The sequence below is a fragment of the Bison bison genome, unplaced genomic scaffold (assembly GCF_000754665.1).
Source record: "Bison bison bison isolate TAMUID 2011002044 unplaced genomic scaffold, Bison_UMD1.0 scf7180017858770, whole genome shotgun sequence".
Lineage (NCBI taxonomy): Eukaryota > Metazoa > Chordata > Mammalia > Artiodactyla > Bovidae > Bison > Bison bison.
The window spans coordinates 2,177,748-2,184,440 of NW_011489342.1; the positions used below are offsets into that span (position 1 = coordinate 2,177,748).

General features: G+C 46.7%; 1 protein-coding gene across 4 annotated transcripts in view; it reads left to right on the forward strand.

Annotated features, from left to right (window-relative positions):
- Positions 1 to 6,693, forward strand: part of NOD1 (nucleotide-binding oligomerization domain containing 1) — a 110,652-nt gene that overhangs the window by 13,902 nt on the left and 90,057 nt on the right. For 2 of the 4 annotated variants that reach the window (XM_010829256.1, XM_010829249.1), the window contains exon 1: positions 1,207 to 2,236. The exons of 1 other annotated variant lie outside the window; for it this stretch is intronic. The gene's annotated coding sequence lies outside the window, so the exon portion shown is untranslated. Of the gene's footprint in view, positions 1 to 1,203; positions 2,237 to 6,693 lie in introns of those variants that run through there. One more of the 4 variants, XM_010829272.1, reaches the window with a different exon arrangement.

The window sequence follows — 6,693 nt, forward strand, 5'->3', positions numbered from 1 at the left end:
GCATTGGAGAAGGAAATGGCAACCCACTCCAGTGTTCTTGCCTGGAGAATCCCAGGGACAGGGGAGCCTGGTGGGCTGCCGTCTATGGGGTCGAAGAGAGTCGGACATGACTGATGCGACTTAGCAGCAGCAGCAGATTGATCATAGCTTTTCTTCCAAGGAGCAAGTGCCTTTTAATTTCATGGCTGCAGTCACCATCTGCAGTGATTTTGGAGCCCCCTAAAATAAAGTCTCTCACTGTTTCCTCATCTATTTGCCATGAAGAGATGGGACCAGATGCCATGATCTTAGTTTTCTGAATGTTGAGTTTTAAGCCAACTTTTTCACTCTAGCAAATTTACAACTATCCTCAAATAAAAAGTTTAACTAAAAGTAAAAATAACTATATATGAATTTTTGAAGCAGTGGAATCAGCAGAGAACAGGAGACTATTAAACCTGCCCAATAAAATTAGAAATAAGACCAAAATACTCTTAGAAAATAAATATATTATTGTTGAAATTAAGAACTTAAGTGGATGGTGTATTGGTTGCCTGTTGCTGTTGTAATGAGTTACCACAAATTTCGTAGCCTAGAGCAACACAATTTTTATTATGGTTCTGGAGTTCAATAGTCTAAAATGTGTCTCACTAGGCTGAAATCAAAGTGTCAGCAGAACTGTATTCCTTCTGGAGCCCTGCTAGAGAACCCATTTCCTTGTTTTCTGCAGCTTCTAGAAGCCACAGAAGCTCAATTTCTTGGCTCATAGCTCCATTCCTCCTCTTCAAAACCAGCAACACCCGGCCCAATCCTTCCCAAGTTGCTATCTCTTTTAGCGCTCCTTCTTCTGCCTCCCTCTTCCATTTATAAGGACCCTTGTGACTGCATCCAGCCCATACCAATAGACCATGCTTAATCTTTCCATCTCAAGGTCAGCTGATTTGCACCCTTAATTCCATCTGCTACTTTAATTCTTCTTTGCCATATTCACAGATTCCAGGTGTAGGACTTGAACATTATAGGGGGCCTGGAGGGACTATTTCACCTAGCGAAGACCAGTAACACAGCAGATTCAAATAACCACAAAAATAATTGATTAATGGAAAGAATTGAAGAAGCCAACTGAAAGTGCAGACAGAGAAGCAGGATATAGAAAATGTGAGTATTTAAAAGATATGGAAGATAAAATCCAGAATCCTAGAAGAAAGGACAAATTTTTCTACCAGAAGTTCATGTAAGGATAAACATACATGAAGAATTGGTATCTTTAGTGTCTCTATATTAGGTTTGACAAGTTTGCACGTCTCCCACCAGTGTTACCTTTGCAAAGTTTCACTTTTGAGTTATGAACAAACTTTTCAGAAGGCAGCCTTTTTTGGGAATCTAAATATTCATGAGCATATGGGGTCACATGATTGAATATATTTTATTCAGTGTGAAACTTATTTATAGCATCGTTATGCCTTATGTAGACCTTCTCCATTTAAAACGTTAAAAAGACAGCTTACTAGGAAATGTATTAGCTAGCATGTTACAAACTCCCTGACAGGTCATCACAGCGTTAACAGTAAACAATGTACACCGCCAAGAAGAGATTTAAGGGCAGGAAGAAAACCTTAGATTTTTAAGAAGTCCATATCGAAGTATATGCTCTGTCGTAAAAGGTTTGATTGTTTTGAGCTGCTTTTCATCCGGGAGCATGTGTCACGTGTTAACAGGAGTTTCACGGGGGAGCACGTGTTCTAACAGGCGTTTCCACCGTGGTGTTTTGAAGCAGCTGCCTCTGGTTGCGGACGCTGGGCTAGCACTTCTAACGGGACGGGCCTGAGCTCGCACGCAGCCGGGACGGAGCTGGCGCCACCAGTAGGCGTGGGTCACCTCTGGCGAGCTCTCAGGCCTACCCGCGCGGTGGCCTGGCCACTCTGCTGGGGCAGGGACTGCCCCTTCAGGCTGCCCAGGGCCACTTTCTGCGCGCAGCCTCTCCCGGCCGCCCGCGTTCGCCTCGCTCGCCCGGGCCGCGCCTCGGCCTTTTAGCGCAGGCCGCGGTGGTTCGGGGCGCGGCAGTCGCTACGGTCGTGACAGTTCGCGTTCCCGGCCCGCGCGGCGGCTGTACCTGCCCTGCAGCGGGTGAAGTTGCGGGCGCCGCGCTACGGGGTCGGCACTCCCAGACCTCCGAGTTCCCGCCCGCGCGCTCCCGGCGCACCGGATTCCGGCTCTGGCTCCCCAGTACCGCGAGGTCTCCATACCTGGCGACCAAGTAAGTCCCAGCGGCAGGGGTGGGTCGCGCGGAGCACACGTTTTCTGGGGGTCCTGGGCGCCGCGGCGGAGGAGGCGCAGAGAGGCGGCGTCCTGCGAGCAGGCAGAATTCAAAGCTGCGCTGGAAGAGCTCCGGGTGGAGCAAGGAGGAGAAACCCGGTGTTTGTGGAACCACGAAAGTTCAGGGGGGTGAACTTCAGCGTTAGGGGAATCGTTTATCCCACGGTGGTCCAGACAGAGCGTCTCAGTCCTGCCTGCACCGTAGAATCACCTGGGGTGCTTGTAAAATTCAGATGCCCAGGCTGGATCCATCAGAACCCCTTGGGGGAATGGAGGGGGCGGGGGTCTGTATCGTTTATACTTCTCAGCTGATTCCACTGTGTGGGCAGGGTTGAGCACCAGCGACCAAAGAGTGGTTGCCAAGAGAGGATGGAAAGGCGGGCAGGGGCTTTGATAAGAGTCCAGCCTGCAGACAGATCCGGCTGTACCCAGTGTCCCGCGTGGCCCTGGGAAAGGGGCAGTGGCCCTCTCTCTGGTTTCCCGAGACGCAGAGAAGGGAAATGAGACAAGACTTGGCAGCGTCGCCGGAATACTGCCTCAGCTATGCACACAGTCTTTTGGCATATTGTGAAACACAGAAGCTTTGCCAGATCATGATGCCTCGTTGGTTCTGCTTTCTGGGAAATGCCTCTATTACTATCATTTAAAGTTAAATGAAGGGAAGCCAGTAAACCTGTTGACAACTTCTGGGATTTCTGCTTTAAGGGTGAAGTTAGGTGTGCTTCGGAGAAGGCAATGGCACCCCACTCCGATACTCTTGCCTGGAGAATCCCATGGACAGAAGAGCCTGGTAGGCTGCAGTCCATGGGGTTGCTGAGAGTCGGACACGTCTGAGCGACTTCATTTTCACTTTTCACTTTCATAAATCCGAGAAGGAACTGGCAACCCACTCCAGTGTTCTTGCCTGGAGAATCCCAGGGACGGGGGAGCCTGGTGGGCTGCCATCTATGGGGGTCGCACAGAGTTGGCCACGACTGAAGCGGCTTAGCAGCAGGAGCAGCAGGTGTGCGTGCCGCAGGGTCGGGTTTGTACCTGCTGAAAGCCCCCTATCTGAGATTTCCAAGGAACTTGAATATTAGAAGTGCACAGAATTTACCCTCTTCTCACCCAAGGGTTGATCGCTAATCTCAGCAACCAGGGCCACTGGACAAGACACAGATTTCTACTGCATGTGTGGTGCAGATAAGAAAGGTGGATTTGAAACAAACAACAACCTAGGAGAAGAGAGGGCTTCTAGAGGGTCCAAGAAGAATGGATTGTGGTTTTGCATAATGAAGAAATTTAAGTTCAAGCTTTGGAGCCCATCAAACCTGGGCCCAAATTCAGAGTCTGTCACTTCTGTGATACTTGGATGATCTCCCTGAACCCCTGTTTTCTTTCTTGTGAAATGGGAAAAATAGTAGCTCTGTCCTGAAGGAGACAATGTGTATCAAATGCCTGGCAGGCCCGGTTGCTTCTCCATCAGTAGCAGTTATTAGCCACCGCAGTAGTGATTTGTGTTCAACAGTTGTTTAGTACAGCCACAGTGAAGAGAGTGTCCAGCAGTTGTCTCCCTTGAAACTCCATTCCCTTTTTCTTTTCCTGCCTTGCTCAGGAAAGGGGTTTGTACTCCTTCTCCTCAGTCACTGTGTAGTTTAAGGCCTGCAATTTCAGGCCACCAGCCTGTTGCTCAGTAGGGCTTATTAATGGCTCTGGAATACAGTTTTACTCCATGTGATAGGAATGACAAAATAAAGTGGTCCTTAAGTTTGAGACTTCCTCTATTCTACTGTAATATATATATATATATATATAATACATATGCATATATGTATACACATATATTGGAGAAGGCAATGGCACCCCACTCCAGTACTTTTGCCTAGAAAATCCTATGGATGGAGGAGCCTGGTAGGCTGCAGTCCGTGGGGTCGCTAAGAGTTGGACATGACTGAGCGACTTCACTTTCACTTTTCACTTTCATGCATTGGAGAAGGAAATGGCAACCCACTCCAGTGTTCTTGCCTGGAGAATCCCAAGGACGGAAAGCCTGGTGGGAAGCACAGAGTCAGACACGACTAAAGCGACGCAGCAGCAGCATACACATATATACATATGAGCTCCCCTGTAGCTGGGCTGTTTACAGGGTTTCAGAATTGACATGGGCACACACACGTGACTTTCGTGCTGTCAGCATCCTTGGGCTGTGCCCCAGTTGTACCTGTTTTGCTACTGACTCTTGCCCTAGGGACAATGAATCCTTCTTAGATGACCAAGAAGTCAGGAACTTGGGGAAGGGAAAACGTACATCCTGCAGTTGTCAGTGGGGGCACCCTGAATCTTTCACCTTAGTTCCACTGTGTGTGTCACTGGTGATTCTCTGACAGTAATAGCAGCACTGTTTGTTTTAGATTAAACAGTAGAAATACTATAAATAGTGATTTAATGGTGATATAAAAATCAAGTGCTTTTACAGCACTATCCCTTATACTTGCCTAATGAGAATCTTAAATTCTTGTCTCCTTTTATAAAAAAAAGTTCAATATTTATTCAGTATCTAAGACTTAAATTTAGGATTTGAAGTTTAAATTACCAGTTCCTTCTATGATTCTTCTTTTTTGGGCGTTTGAGGCAAGAGGAAATTTAAAAAGATAAGATTTAGACTTTTGCTGAATTTTTGTCATGTAGATGCTTTTAGGTATCTTGCAGGTTTCTGCAAGTCCTGTTTTCTTTTATCTTTTGAAAAGGCAGAGTCAGCTGAGTCTTATACAAAGGGCTTCCTTTCATCCATCTATAGAGTCCAAAGTTGGAAGGAAGGAAGGTTGTTTCAAGAAAAACTCTTTGGTGCGTCATTACTCAGTGACGTGTTCCCCTCCTGCCCCCCAAACTTGACTCTTGTAGTAAGAGGTGAGTAATCACTGCCATTTCAATTAATTAATGTTTTTTACCCAGTGCTGGAAAGTTTGTCAAAGCAAGACTTTATGGGTTGAATTCTTCTTGTTGTGTTTTATCTAAATCCCACCACAGACCAAACTGTGGGCAGAGATTTTAATGCAAAGTTGGCCAGGACAAGCTTGCCACCCTCCCTCCCGTTAGTCATCCTCCCTGCCTCTGGAGCTGTTGGGTCTGGGATGCTGTTACTCTGTGGCAATCTTTCCTTGGCCCTCTGAAGGGGCACGATGCCCTAACAAGGGATCTGCTTCGATAGAACCAGCAAGGCAATTTTGTGTTACTCTTCACTTAGAGTGCTCTCTTGTAATCTGTTGCTTTGTTATTTGTTTTGCTGAGTAGTCATTTTCCTTTGAATTAAACTATAGTTTGGGGTTTCAATTCAATTTCAGTGGCTCTGAGATCAATTGGCCCAGTCAACTCATTGAGAAAGACCCTGATGCTGGGAAAGATTGAAGGCAAAGGAAGAAGAGGGCGGCAGAGGATGAGATGGTTAGAATCACCAACTCAATGGACATGAATTTGAGCAAACTCCAGGAGATAGTGGAGGACAGGAAAGCCTGGTGTGCTGCAGTCCATGGGGTCACAAAGAGTCGGTCATGACTGAGCAACTGAACTGATGTTGTTGTTCAGTTGCTAAGTCGTATCCGACTCTTTGTGACCCCAGGGACTGCAGCACACCAGGCTTCCCTGTCCATCACCAACTCCCGGAGCTTGCTCAAACTCATGTCCATCGACTTGGTGATGCCATCCAACCATCTCATTCTCTGTTGTCCCCTTCTCTTCCCACCTTCAATCTTTCCCAGCATCAGGGTCTTTTCCAATGAGTCAGTTCCTCACATCAGGTGGCCAAAGTGTTGGAGCTTCAGCATCAGTCCTTCCAATGAATATTCAAGAGTGATTTCCTTTAGGATGGACTGATTTGATCCCCTTGCAGTCCAAGGGACTCTTAAGAGTCTTCTCCAACACCACAGTTCAAAAGCATCAATTCTTTGGCGCTCAGCTTTCTTCACAGTCCAACTCTCACATCCATACACGACCACTGGAAGAACCACAGCCTTGACTAGACAGACCTTTGTTGGCCAAGTAATGTCTCTGCTTTTTAAAATGCTGTCTAGGTTGTTCATAGTTTTTCTTCCAAGGAGCAAGCGTCTTTTAATTTCATGGTTGCGGTCACCGTCTGCAGTGATTTTGGAGCCCCCCAAAATAAAGTCTCTAACTGTTTCCATTGTTTCTCCATCTATTTGCCATGAAGTGATGGGACGAGATTGCCAGGAGAAGTATCAATAACCTCAAATGTGCAGATGACACCACCCTTATGGCAGAAAATGAAGAGGAACTAAAGAGCCTCTTGGTGAAAGTGAAAGAGGCAAGTGAAAAAGCTGGCTTAAAACTCAACATTCAGAAAACTAAGATCATGGCATCTTAGATCATGATCTTAAAATCGTGGTCCCATCACTTCATGGGAAA